The sequence below is a fragment of the Rhinopithecus bieti genome, unplaced genomic scaffold, assembly GCF_001698545.2.
Source record: "Rhinopithecus bieti isolate Rb0 unplaced genomic scaffold, ASM169854v2 scaffold_18620, whole genome shotgun sequence".
Classification (NCBI taxonomy): Eukaryota; Metazoa; Chordata; class Mammalia; order Primates; family Cercopithecidae; genus Rhinopithecus; species Rhinopithecus bieti.
In genome coordinates this window covers 175,947-190,341 of record NW_016809631.1, presented here as the reverse complement: position 1 = coordinate 190,341, position 14,395 = coordinate 175,947, and the positions used below count along the sequence as shown (strand labels likewise).

Below are 14,395 nucleotides of genomic sequence, written 5' to 3'. Positions count from 1 at the left end.
GTCATTTCCTTCTTAGCATCTGAGGGTTAAATTGGTCCTAATTCTCCAGAATACATCTTAGGGGCATTTTTGCCTTGGGGGCAACGTTTCCCATCTGAAAAAAGAACATAGCGATGCCAGCACCCCTAGTCATTTTCCGATGAGCATTCATCATAGAGTGTCCTCTATGGTCCTAATGCTTATTCCTTTCCAGGGTGCGTAACCACCTGTGGACCTCTGCTTATCGGATTAGTTACACTCACGGATGTAGCTGTCCTGCACCTGTTTTCCCGCCTTTCTTGATCACAAAGAAAGGGGTCTGGGCTGCTGGATTCTAGTGGTCCTTTACCAGCATGCCCAATATTGCCTTTGTGCTCAGGGGTGAGTCTTAGAGCTGGACTGGGCTCCTGAGCATTTCATAACAACCCAGCCGCCCCATCAAGATGCATTCCTATAAACAACAGTTCTTATGGAAATTCATTACAGAGAGGGTGTAAGTAATGTTTTGAGTCAAGATTGAGATAGTCTTTTGATTCTGTAAGTACTTTAAGGCTTAGCTGAGTGCAAGCAGTTCACAGGTTTGAGGAGACCAATTATTAGGCAATTTTTAAACTCTGCTTCCATAGGAGTCTCCATATCAATTACTGAATACCCATTGAGGTTTTTCCTCAATCACCTGGGAGGAACCATCTATCGTCCTGTCCTGAAGGGAGTTCCTCCTAGGTCTGGTTGACCTTGTATAGTAATTAAGATATAAATCCTGTTGTTTTGTGGAAGGGGTTCGGGTTTGGGAGATTAGTCGGACACGGAGGGAAAGCATGTGTGTTTTCATGAAGAATTATGTAGAGATAGGTAATGGATGAGGAAGAAATCTGGGCTTGACTGAAGTAATGGGGGCTGTCTGTGAAGCCTTGCAGCAGTACATCCCAGGTAATTTGCTGAGCCTGATGGGTGTCCAAGTGAAAGCAAAGAGAGGCTGGGATGAAGGGTACAAGGAATAGTAAAGAAAGCGTGTTTGAGATCCAGAACAGAATAATGGGTTATGGAGGGGTTGTGGAGGGAGGTATTGAGGATAGGAGAGTATATGACTTTGGCACCACGGGGCGGATAGGCAAGACAATTTGGTTAATAAGGCGCAGATCCTGAACTAACCTGTAAGGCTTGTCCGGTTTTGAACAGGTAAAATGGGGAATTCTAAGGAGAGTATATAGGCTTTAAAAGGCCATGCTGTAACAGGGAAGTGATAACAGGCTTTAATCCTTTTAAAGCATGCTGTGGGATGGGATATTGGCATTGAGCGGGGTAAGTGTGATTAGGCTTTAATGGGATGGTAGGGGGTGCATTGTTTGTCACCATGGAGGGAGTAGAGGTATCCTATACTTGTGGGTTAAGGTGGGGAGATACAAGGGGAGGATGCAAAGGAGGCTTTGAACTGGGGAAAAGGCAGCAAGGAGGTGTGGCTGTAGCCCAGGAAGAGTCAGGGAAGCAGATAATTTAGTTAAAATGTCTCGACCTAATAAGGAAACTTATTACACCTTGAAGGAAAGGTTAATTGAGTCCTGTTGTGGGGTTTGAGGGTCGGAATCTAATTTTTGGAGCGTTTCCTGATGCTGAGAGGGGATTGGGTAATAAAATGCATATTGAGAATAAGACGGCCTTCTGGCCCCTCTGGGTCTAGGGGGGTAAAGCGTCTAAGGGTTGTTGCTAAGCGGGCCATGAACTGGGATGGGTTCTTTACCTTGGGTTGTTTCTTTAAGTTTGTCATAATTAACAGCTTTGTAAGCTGCCTTTTTAAGCCCTTCAACTAGGCAGGAAACCATGTAATCTCACCTTAGCTATACCTGGGGAATCTGCCTGATAGTTCCACTGGGGATCTCCTCAGGGAACTGCTCTAATGCCTTGCTGGAGGTCTGGCTCCTGAAGCCAGAGGTTATCGGCGTGAGATTGGGCTAGAGAAAAAATTCTTTCCCGTTCATCTGGGGAGAGGGTAGAAGTTAGGATGACATTTAAGTCACTCCAGGTTAAACTGTAGGACAGAGTTAGATATCACAATTCCTGTATATATTGGGGTCTGATGAGAAAGAGCCTAAACACTGGCTGATTTGGGAAAGGTCTGATAGAGAAAAAGGCACATGTACCCTGACTATGCCTTCAGCTCCAGCTACCTCTCTAAGAGGAAATTGTTGGGCAGGTGGGGGAGAGCCAGTCACAGAATGAAACTAAGCCAGACCTGGTGTGAGGAGGGGAGCTGATAGGATTATAGGGTGGGGGCAGCAGAGGCTGAGGAAGAATTGGGACCTGGCTCGGCCTGGCGAGGAGCAGCCTGAGGAGGTGACGAGAGATCAGATGAGTCCGTAGAAAAGAAGGATTCAAAGGACTCAGAGCTTGGGGTGGAGACTGAAGGAACAGACAGGAGAGAAAGAAGAAAGATTTGGGACGAGTCTCATTGGGAGCAGAGACTAGGGAGGGACCAATGTGTAAAAGAACGCCTGGACGTCAGGCACTTCAGACCATTTGCCCATTTTTCGACAAAAATTGTCTAGATCTTGTAGGATAGACAAATCAAAAGTGCCATTCTCTGACCACTTGGAACTGCTCTCCAGTTTGTACTGGGGTCAAGCGGTATTGCAGAAGAAAATAAGACGCTTAGATTTTAGGTCAGGCGAGAGTTGAAGAGGTTTTAAATTCTTGAGAACACAGGCTAAGGGGGAAGAAGGAGGAATGGAGGGTGGAAGGTTGCCCATAGCGAAGGAAGCAAGTTTAAAGAGAAGGGTAGAGACACGGAGAAGGGAGTGGGGAGCAGTCCTGGACTGCAACGTGGGTAAGCAACCTCCCTGCAGTTGACTTGCCACCAAGGGAACGTGGGTGAATGATCAAGGCAGGTGTCCCCACGGAGATCGGACACCAGTGGAACACGGGTGAGTAATCAGAGAGGCGTCCCGGCAACGATTAAACACCAAGGGAAGGCTGCCTTCCCGAGTCCGTGACCGGCGCGGGAGTTTTGGGTCCACGGATAAAACATGTCTCCTTTGTCTCTACCAGAAAATGAAAGGAATTGAAACTAAGAGAAGGGAGAGATTGAAGGGTGGGGCCAAGATTGAAAGAAGAGGTTGAGGGATAGTAAGAGAGGTTGGATAAGAGAGTAAAAAGAGGCCGCTTACCCGATTTAAAATCAGTGAGATGTTCCTTGGGCTGGTTGGTCTGAGGACCCGAGGTGTAGGTGGATGTCATCATGGAGTAAGGATGAGGACAGTGGACTGGTCTCCCGAAGGAGACCCGGGTCTTCGGCACCAAATGTTTCACGTGTCCGTGTGAAGAGATCACCAAACAGGCTTTGTGTGAGCAACATGGCTGTTTATTTCACCTGGGTGCAGGCAGGCTAAGTCCGAAAAAGGAGTCAGCAGAGGTGACGGGATTATCATGAGTTCTTATAGGTTTTGGGATAGGCGGTGGAGTTAAGAGCCATGTTTTGGGGCAGGGGTGGATCTCACAAAGTACATTCTCAAGGGTGGGGAGAATTACAAACAAACTTCTTAAGGGTGGGGGAGATTATAAAGAACACTGATCAGTTAGGATGGGGTAGAAACAAATCACAATGGTGGAATGTCATCAGTTAAGCTATTTTCACTTCTGTAGATCTTCAGTTGCTTCAGGCCATCTGGATGTATATGTGCAGGTTACTGGGGATATGATGGCTTAGCTTGGGCTCAGAGGCCTGACATATTTATTTAATTTTTTAAAGAGATAGGGTCTTGCTCTGTGGCCCAGGCACTGCACTAGAGTGCAGTGGTATAATCATAGCTCACTGCAGCCTTGAACTTGGGCTCAAGCAATCCTCCTGCCTCAGTCTCCCAAGTAGCTAGGACTACAGGTGCACGCCTCTACGGTCAGCTAATTTTTGTATTTTTTGTTTTTGTTTTTTGGAGAAACAGGGCCTTGTTATGTTGCCTAGGCTGGTTTTTTTGTTTGTTTGCTTTGTTTTGTTTTTTGTTTGTTTGTTTGTTTGTTTGTTTGTTTGTGGAGATGCTGGAGTGCAGTGGCCTGATCTTGCTCACTGCAAGCTCTGCCTCCTGGGTTCACCCCATTCTCCTGCCTCAGCCTCCGGAGTAGCTGGGACTACAGGCATCCGCCACCAAGCCTGGCTAATTTTTTTGTATTTTTAGTAGAGATGAGTTTCACCTTGTTAGCCAGGATGGTCTCTACCTCCTGACCTCGTGATCTGCCTGCCTCAGCCTCCCAAAGTGCTGGGATTACAGGCGTGAGCCACCGTGCCCAGCCCCAGGCTGGTTTTGAATTCCTGGCCCCAAGCAATTCTCCTACCTAGGCCTCCTAAAGTGCTGGGATTACAGATGTGAGCCACTGTGTCTGGTCTTTTGAGATTATCTTGATCAAAAGGAAAAGTATCTGTGGAGAGCATTCTTTTTTTTTCTTTTTAGATGGAGTTTCGCTCTTGTTGCCTAGGCTGGAGTGCAATGGCATGATCTCGGGTCACCGCAACCTCCCCCTCCCAGGTTCAAGTGATTCTCCTGCCTCAGCCTTCCCAAGTCGCTGGGATTATAGGCATGCACCAGCAAGCCTGGCCAATTTTGTATTTTTAGTAGAGATGGGGTTTCTCCATGTGGGTCAGACTGGTCTCAAAACTCTCGACCTCAGGTGATCTGCCCACCTCGGCCTCCCAACATGCTGGGATTACAGGCATGAGCCATCGCGCCCGGCCTGTGGAGAGAATTTTTGTGTTTCAGTGGAAAACTATAGCACACCCTGGTGGGTTATCAGATTCTGGTCCTGTTCGTTGTCTTTGAACTCTTTCTGTTTGAACCTCTTGTAAATTGCAGGTAACTGATAGATATGAAAAACCAGTTCTGTTACTGCCTGTAAATTGTACCAGATCTTGTCATTTTGCACACATTGTCAAACCTTATCAAATTTAAACTCCTGTTTTTCTCTCTAATATCTGCCTACAGCCTTCAAATTAATATTTCCAATTTTTCTTTCCCTTCTGCCTTGGCATCATGAAGAACTGAATTCTGACAATCCAGATTAAAATTTGTCAACCCAGATCTTTCCTGGAACTCTAGGTTGCCTTGTAGCTGCCACTTCCCTCAGCACCTGAGGAAGCGCTGTGCCTTCAAGCCCAGATGACTTGATATGTACCTTGAAATACTCATTACTGAGGCAGCCCATGCAGGGGCCAGTTTCTGCCTGGAAAAGGCACTCTTTGAGCCTCAAAGGAAATGTGATAAAATGTTCAGGTCACAAATGCCTTTATATGAGAGGGAATCAAGACGGTGGACAACATTGCCAAGAACGTGGACATCTTAGCTTCGGCAAACTCATGAGCAGTGCTGTATGACCAAAAGTTTCTCACCCACTGACCTCCTGGAATTTGCTGGACCAGATACTCTCAGGATCTGACTCCTGGCTCCTGACTTTATTGTAACCTTTTATATTAATATTTCTCTTTTTCATTTCAGTCATCCCCCCAGAAGATGATCAGCAAGATGATGCTAAAACAACTCACCTTTGCTACTACCTCTCAACAGATGCTTCAGCTGCTTTTGCAGGAATAACACAAACAAGAGTCTTCAGGGGATTATTTCTTAGACCCTGTTTCTCCCCCACTCAGGAGATTCACCATCACTTTTGAGTTGTTCATTGATAAATAATATTTATTAATCTTGAATCAAAGGGGATAATGATAATGTTGAGTTTTTAAAAAAAAATAATTGTAGTAAAAGACACATAACATTAAATTTACTATCAAAACCTTTTTTTTTTTCTTTTTGAGACGGAGACTCACTCTGTGCCCAGGCTGGAGTGCAGTGACATAATCTTGGCTCACCGCAACCTCCGCCTCCCAGGTTCAAGCAATACTCTGCCTCAGCCTCCTGAGTAGCTGGGATTATAAGAGAGTGCCACCACACCAGCTAATTTGTGTGTGTGTGTGTGTGTGTTTTCAGTAGAGATGGGATTTCACCACGTTGGCCAGGCTGATCTCAAACTCCTGACCTCAAGTGATCCATCCGACTCAGTCTTTCAAAGTGCTGGGATTAGAGGTGTGAGCCACCACGCTTGGCCTATCTAAACCATTTTTAAGTGTACAGTTTAGTAGTGTTAAATACATTCACATTTTTGTGTACATTGTTGTGCAAAGTCTCCACAAAGCTTTTCATTTTGCAAAACTGAAACTCTGTATTCATTAAACAACTCCCCACTCTCCCCGCCAGGCTGAACAACCACCATTCTACATCTGTTTCTATGAATGTGGCTACTTCAGCTACCTCATATAAGTGGAATCATATATTTGTCATTTTGTGACTGGTATATTTCACTTAGCATAATGTCCTCAAGATTCATCCATGGTGTAGCATGTGTACGAATTCCTTTCCTTTTTAAGGCTGAATAATATTTTATTGAACACATCTACCACATTTGTTTATGCATTCATCCATAAATGGATGACAATGTTGAACTCTGCCTGAGCCCTGTGCTCCTAGAAGATGGCACTTAGGAAATCCTTCTCCCCTTTATCCTTCCAAATAGCTTATTGCAAAGAACTACTCTTCTCCATGCGACTTCGATAAGACTCGTGAATGCCCCCTGTTTACTTAGGACAAGGCCAGACAAAAACCCTCCAAATTTTGTCTCATAAATGATTACCCAAATTGTTTGTCCCCACTCACCAAGGTGGACAAAATACCCACTAATAAGACTTGACCAAACTCTAGCTAGGCTTCTTCCCTCCCCACAAGCTCCTGAACTTTGACCTTCAACCTGAGCCAGCATTGGAATATGGAGCAGCTGCCCTTCATAAGCACATATCCAAGGTCTCTCTTGAGACTCTTGCAGATCTTGTGGTCTGTGTGTTGTCTTCTTAAAATAGTCCCCTCCTCCTACTGCAACAGTCTTTTCAAATAAAATCTCCGTGTTTCTAGGTCCGAATGTTTTCATTTGACTGAGATCGGTGAGAAAGTGCTAAGAGGTGCACTACACTAGATGTGAACCTGGAGGACCATGGGGTCTGGTTCCAGCAGGTAAGCAGAACTTTTTTTTTTTTTTCTTAAGATGGAGTCTCACTCTGTCACCCAGGCTGGAGTGCAGTGGTGCAATCTCGGCTCACTGCAACCTCTGCCTCTTGGGTTCAAGCAATTCTCCTGCCTCAGCCTCCCGAGTAGCTGGGCTACAGGCGTGTGCCACCATACTCAGCTAATTTTTGTATTTTTAGTAGAGATAGGGTTTCACCATGTTGGCCAGGCTGGTCTTGAACTCCTGACCTCAGGTGATCCACCTGCCTCAGCCTCCCAAAGTGCTGGGATTGCAGGCATGAGCCACTGTGCCCAGCCAGAAAATAATTTCTTTAGTCCCATTTTACAAGAAGTTGGAGATATAAGAAGGCTAAAGGACTTGCTAGCTGTCACAGCACCTGTGGCAGCGCTGGGAATCTAGGTGCTATCTCTGATCTTGTAAAAAGTGTTCTTTGCAGCACAAACATGCCCAGCCTTGCTAAATGTTTGTGGATGGTGAAAAAACATTCTCCAATGTTCTAAGAAAAGGAAATGGATCCAAGAATGAAAGAAAGTAAATGGAATATCCAGAGCTTCAGGGAACGTTTTCCAGCCTGTGGAAATAAACAAAGACCACCCAAATGAGAACAAACAAAGGCTATTTATTCAGAATCTGCTCTAGCAAGGGAGTCAGCCACCGTCATTTGCATCTGGCAGAGACACAAAGGCAGGTAAGGAATGGGAATGCTTTATAGTGGGGAGGAATAAAAAGACTTCAGGCTATTGGCGTGGGGAAGCTGTGGGCAGCTAAGCAGCATCCTACATAGTGGCTTAAGGTTGCATATTTGCTTTATCTTGTTGGTCCTAAAATGGAAGTCAATGCAAAAATTAGGAAAGCTGTCAGTTATTAATCAAGTCATGGCTGTTTTGGGCCAATTGCTACAGGGGTTATTATTTGGCTTCCTACATTAGTTGACTTCCAGGATTGGTTACTATTGCCAATAGGTTGGCTTCATGGGCTGCTTGCAGCAGGTTCAGAGCAGGTTCTCAGTTTGAGTTCCACTTTTATTTATAGTGTGGTCACTGTCTGTTTGTATATTCAGTCTCTTGAGTCTTTTACAGGGATCCTGTATTTAGAAATCCCTTTCAGACTTCATACTCAGTCCCAGGACTAGTGGTGAGAGGATTTCCACTTCCTGTATGCGGTGTCTGGGTTTGCCTCAGCTACATTCTCCCCCATCACCCCCTTGTTTCACAAATAGGTGAAAATCAAGGCCTTCAGTATTACCTCCAGGTTCCCAGGACTCTCAGACTGATGCACTCCTGCTTGCCTTCCCCTCAATGCTTTTTTTTTTTTTTTTTTTGAGGCAAGGTCTTGCTCTGTCCCCAGGCTGGAGTGCAGTGGCATGGTCATGGCTCACTGCAGCCTCAACCACCCAGGCTCAAGCAATCCTCCCATCTCAGCCTCCTGAGTGGCTGGGACTGCAGATGCACACCACCATGCCTGGCTAATTTTTTTATTATTTGTAGAGATGAGGTTTCACTACGTTGCCTGGGCTGGGTCTCGAACTCCTGGGCTAAAGCGATCCTCCTGCCTCAGCCTCCCAAATTGCCTTCTTTTATTTATGCAGGTCATGGAATCTCCGGAAATCCAAAGGACTTTAGCAGCCTCTTCACACTGCCTGAACATTCACCAGATGGCAAGGCAGAACCTGAGAGATTCCAGTGTTTGGGTTCCAGTCTAATTCCACTGAGACCTCCTTGAGCCCACTACAGCAGATGTGACATCCTAGGAGCTCCGTCAAGTAGGAGAGAAAAGGAAAGGGATAAACACACTCAGCAATTTCCCCAATCCTACCACAAGCAGTCTTGACTTTGAGCCTGCAAGCACTGTTCCTTCTGTCTAAAACCCTTTCCTTTCCCCAGTTCTCCCGTGTGAATTCCTTTCCATCCAGGAGTTCCAGTTTCAACATCACCCCCTCTAGGAAGGTTTTCCCCACACTCCAGCATTACGTCTTCCCAAGTGCCCTGTTCATGTCCTTCCTGGACTACTCATACTCTTCTACTCCAGGAATTTTTCTTTTTGCTTCTTTTCCCTAAGTGACCATAGAATCCTGAGGACCACCTCTAGATCTTGGTTTCGATTCTCCATCTAATACCTAATACAAAGCAGGAGGATAGAGAATAAGGCACAAGTGGCCAGAGACAAGACTGTCAGAGTAAGCAGGCATATATCAAATTATTAATATCCTGCTTCATCACTTACTAGCAGTTTAATTCCAAGCAAGTTATTTAACCTCTCTATGCCTCAGTTCTCATCTGTAAAATGGAGATTATAATAGCAATCCTCACATAAAGTTGTTGCAGGGATTAAGTGAGTTAACATGTGAGAAACATTTAGAAGTATACAGAGTAAGAATTATGAAAGTTCTTGCTATTTTTATGCAGATGGAAGATGCAGTCAGTTTTAGTTTAGAAAGATTTGTGGGCTTGGTGCAGTGGCTCACGCCTGTAATCTCAGCACTTTGGGAGGCCGAGGTAGGTAGATCAGCTGCTAGCAAGTAGTTGAGAGTCAATCTATTCTGATAGATAGCATTTCTCATCTGAGTTTCTCGCCAGGCCAGAACAGTCAAGGTTTTACCAGTTTTATTAGTGATGATCTCCAAGACAGCTTGCAACCGCATGATTCGGCTGAACATGTAAATGGGGGTCCGGTATCCCCACAAGCTGTCTTGTGCCCAAGTGGCAGTCCCATAGTATTGTATGTAATTTTTTCAGGAGGCCTTTTATCATCTTTTTAATTATCTATGGCTATGCTTTGCTTTTCATGGGAAGCATAGACAGGTAAACCCAGGAGTTTGCCTGTTTTTATGGGCAGTAGGAAGAAAGATAATTTAATAGTGCCAGTAACATAACTACCTGTCCACTGGTCAGGCAGCTTAGCATAGGCTCTATGTCCACATATCCAGTATAGCCCAGTGGGGGCTGTCCAGTCCTGGTGGGATTCTGGGTGGGCCTAAAGGGTCTGCAACTTTGGAAATTTACTGAGTGGCTTTTTCTCTGTGTGGTTTGAATTCCACCATGTAACTGTTTTGTAGTACTATTAAACAGTTTTTGCCCAAGGCAGCTGAGTCTTCCTACAGGAAGGGTGAAGTCCTTCCCCACTCTTGCTATATAGTGTTGTCTAATGATTGAGGCTTTTAGGACCTAGAAGTGATCAGGGTGATTCTTTTGGGCCAGGAATTCATCAGGAACTGGGTCTGTAGGTACTAATTCTCAGGCTTTTTTTTTTTTTTTTTTTTTTTTTCTTTGTACCAGATTTTATTAAAGATCTTTACAGAGCAACATCCAGACTCCAGAGTACAGCTGCCAAGGAAACCCTGTTATGCTGTGGGGACTGGCTGGGGCATAGCAGGTGGCTCTGGCTTCCCACCCTTCTGTTCTGAGATGGGAGTGGTAGGCAGTATTTCATCTTTGGGTTCCTGCTCCTGTGGTCAGGCAGGGGCTCTTAGGGCAATCTTACCGTGGGTCCCAGGGCAGATGATCTTCACCTTGATTGCCAGCAACCCTGTCTGAGCAACACATGGCGCACAGCGTGCACGTAAGTATTTTAACAGGGTCTCCACTGTGGTATCAGCCATCCACAAAACTTCATGGATTTAGCCCTCTGTCCTCGGGTTTCCCAGATCCAATGACCTGGCAGCCTTTGGCCCTGCTCTCCATGATGAACCGCAGCACACCATAGCAGGCCCTCCGCACAGCAAGCCCTCCTAGGAGTTTGTAACGCAGAGACTCTGCCTGGGCAATGGCACACAGACCTCTAGTGGCCACCTTTTCAGCATAAAGCTCTACACTGTCCTCTGGAAAGCCAAACCTCTTCTGAACTACAGCAGTCAGTTCCCGAATCCGCCGGCCCTTCTCACCAAGAACATTCTGTGTTCTGGTGGCTAAGATAATGATTTCTGTCCTGGTTGGTGTAACTCGCACCTCAACTCCAGAGTAGCCATCTTCAGCCAGCTCCCGAGTAAGAAACTCATTCAGTTCAGCTTTGAAGATGCCATCAGCGACAAACTTCCTCTTCTTGGAAATCTGCACGGCCATCTTGCCGCCGCGCTCCGCCGAAAGAAAAGGAAGTTGTGCACGCGCGGAAGTGAGTATATCTAATTCTTAGGCTTTCTACGGCCATTCATCTCCTATTACAGTTCCTCTACATACATAACACGAAGTGACACTGAGAGACTGGACTACATGCTCAGCTAATTGCAAAAACAAATGTCTTGTTTTTCCTGGAATTTCTGGTACTGGCACATTTAGCTTATCATAGAAGGTTTGAAATACTGGCTCAGGAGAGTGTTTATAAACTTTTTCTCAAACCACGATATTCAATTGAAGATCCAGTCTAACTCCATCAATTTCTAGGGTTACACATTTCCCTTCTTTGTAGCGAGGACTAAGGGGGTTTTTTATTACTAGTTCTAAGGGGTTACACTAACCACTGGCACAGGAAGGGCCACTTTTCCCTTGCTGAAGGTGGACAGGATTTTTTTCATTTTTTATTCAAGTAGCCTACATGACACAAGACCAGTGTCTACATTTATTTTCACACAGTCCTATTTCATGAAAAATGTACTTAGTTTCTGCCATATAGCCTCTTTCCTAATTAAGAGAACCACATCCTATGTTTAACTTATTATTATTGACAGCACAGGCATCAAATTTTAAGGTGACTTGTTTGCACCTTTTTTTTTTCTGTTTTGGCTAACACTTTACTCATATCATTTATGAGCCCCCACCAGTCCTCAGTCCTTAATCTTATTTTAAAAACTGTGGTCATGGGAGGCTCAAATGGATCACAATACACATCAGTTTGGTCATTTCCTGGGCTACATACCTTGTGTAGAATAACATTATACAAACAAGTTCTTTTTAGAGTTCCAGTACACTTATAATAACTGTAAAATAATAAGACCGTAGCAATCTTTTGTCCCACCTCAGTGACTTGATGTATACACTGGGAACAGTCCTCAGTCTGAGGAAGGTCAGTTGAAGTCCTTACTGTACAAGTCCAAATTTTAAGAAAAATGAGTCCCATGATGAGTTTCCTCATGTTTTGGCCGTGTGTGGACCAGTCTGCTTCCAGGTGTGACTGGAGCAGGGCTTGTCATCTTCTTCAGAGTCACTTTGCAGGGGTTGGTGAAGCTGCTCCCATCCACGTACAGCTCCCAGTCTACTGATGTAGTGTAAGGTCTAGACTGGGATGTAAGCCCCAGTCTAAGGATGGTCTTGGAGGTTGGGCCCACTAGAATAAACTGAGTCCAAAACCTCTACATAGTTAGGTTCAACTGGGCTCTCTGATACCGGCAGCAAGGTGGCGGGGTTTAGGATGTTGTAAACTTCAATGGTTATGCAGGGATTTTCACAGAGCAAGCTTTGGTATCTAGTTAGTCTAGCATTTGTTAGCTAATGATGTCCTTTGGTATTTATAAAAGTCACCACAGCATGGGGGCACTTTAGGTTTTGCCCAAGAGTTAGCTTATCTGCTTCTTATGCTAACAGGGCCATTGCTGCTAGGACTCTTAGACATGGGGGTCAGCCTTTGGAAACCCTGTCTAGTTGTTTTCAGAGATAGGTCACTGGCCTTGGTCAGGGCCCCACAGTCTGGTTTAAAACTCCAACTGCCATTTTTTCTTTTTCTGACACACAGGGTGTAAAGGGTTTTGTCAGGGCAGGTAGCCCCAGGGCTGGGGCCGACATGAGTTTTTCTTTTAACTCATGAGAAGCTTGTTGCTGTTGGTTGTCATAGATGTAGTTTAACTAATCTACATTTTTATTAGCTGTCACTCACTAAAATACTGACTTAAATCCTGCAGCTATTTGATTTCAAGCTTTAAATTGATCTGGTATTCCTTGTGGGACTCCAATTGCGTCTAAATAGACATGAGAGTCGAAAGACCCATAAGGGGCTTCTCTCGCTTTACGATGTCTTATTTTTTCTCCCCCTGGTTGATGAAATGCCAGGGTGAAAGAGATAGGCAAATGGACTAAAGCACAAGTGTCACTCTAGTTACTCAGCAGAGTGCCCAGTAAAGGTCCACCACAATACCACCACACATCTGCTCAGGGATGAACAAGGGCTGACTGATTGATAAGCTCTTGAAAATTCTTAAGCTCATCACATCCTTTCAGGTCTCCAAGGAATGCTAAGTTTCCTCCCTGTCGTGAGAGACACAAAGTGAACTTAATGTTGGGAGATAGAAGCTGGATGGCCCTCGGGGGCTGACCCGGAGGGTGCTGGACTTCGGGATATAGCAGAGAGAGCTTGGCAGGACTTATTACTCCAGGCTGTAGAATCTTGGAAAAGAGCTACCATGCAGCCCACACCAGGTCAACTGGAGGACCACCTTAGTGGAAGGGGGACAGTTTGGGCCTCTGGCCTGCCACGTGCACAAGCATAATAATTGCTTTTGTTTAACGTGCAGATGGAATATTTGATCCATTTTAACCAGGCATTTGCATCTTGGTATCCTGTCTTTATTGCTAAAGTTTGTTTTGAGTCTTTAACTTCTATGGTCCTCTAGTAAAACGAATGCGTGATTTTAGGAAATTACAAAAACTGGTTGGGGCAGTCCATCCTTGCTCTTTAGTGGTCCACAGAATGTTGGACCAACTACAGCATAAAAGCTCTACGTTGGGTGGCAAGACTCCTGGTTGGCACTGGGGTCTTTATCAAAATCTCCCTGGATTAAATGATCCTAGTTTACTAATGCCCAGTCTGAGGAGAGTCAGGAGGGACAGAAGTAGTTTTCTGAAGTAGAAAGCTATCTTTGACTTGGCAAGTCTCCACAGGGTATAACAAGGCAAGCATTAAATGCGATAGTTTGAGGCAAAATTGACTTGGTTATGTTAATAATTAGATGGTTAACAATAGAACGAGGAAAGAAGAAAGAGTAATAGAATATATGAAAAGAGTTAAATTTTTCTTAGCTTTAGTTTGGTAGGGTTTTCCCCTGGGACTATGGCCCACAACTCTGGAGGGGGCGGCACTTTCTTGACTCGGGTGTGATGAGTCCATCCTTTTTTGCTGTACGAACAGCAGTCTTGATGGTTAGCAGCACAAAGTAGGGTCCTTCCCAGGCTGGCTCGAGTTTTTCTTCTTTCCATCCTTTGATGAGAATGTGATCTTCAGGCTGGTGCTGGTTTACCAGAAATTCTAGGGGTGGTACACGTGCTAAAAGACTTTTAGTTTTTGAGGGAAAGGAAAGTGGAAGATAAACCAAGTATATAATTTTTAAGAAACTGACCTTTTGTTTTAAATATGGGGACCTTGGCAGTGGACTTTATAGCCCTTAGTGCTTTTTTACTGAGAAATTTCCTTTAGCACCTATTTTTATTAGTTTTTAAACCAAAGAAAG

General features: G+C 44.9%; 1 long non-coding RNA gene and 1 pseudogene across 2 annotated transcripts; one reads left to right on the top strand and one right to left on the bottom strand.

The window, feature by feature from the left end:
- Positions 1-6,400: 6,400 nt before the first annotated feature.
- LOC108540736 (uncharacterized) lies at positions 6,401-10,174 on the top strand. Its single transcript, XR_001888750.1, has 3 exons — positions 6,401-7,013; positions 7,463-7,714; positions 8,615-10,174. It is a non-coding gene; the product is annotated as an uncharacterized LOC108540736 (long non-coding RNA).
- A 115-nt stretch (positions 10,175-10,289) lies between these two features.
- On the bottom strand, positions 10,290-11,131 carry LOC108540735 (40S ribosomal protein S3 pseudogene; annotated as a pseudogene). Its single transcript, XR_001888749.1, has one exon. The product of XR_001888749.1 is annotated as a 40S ribosomal protein S3 pseudogene (transcript).
- Positions 11,132-14,395: the final 3,264 nt, after the last annotated feature.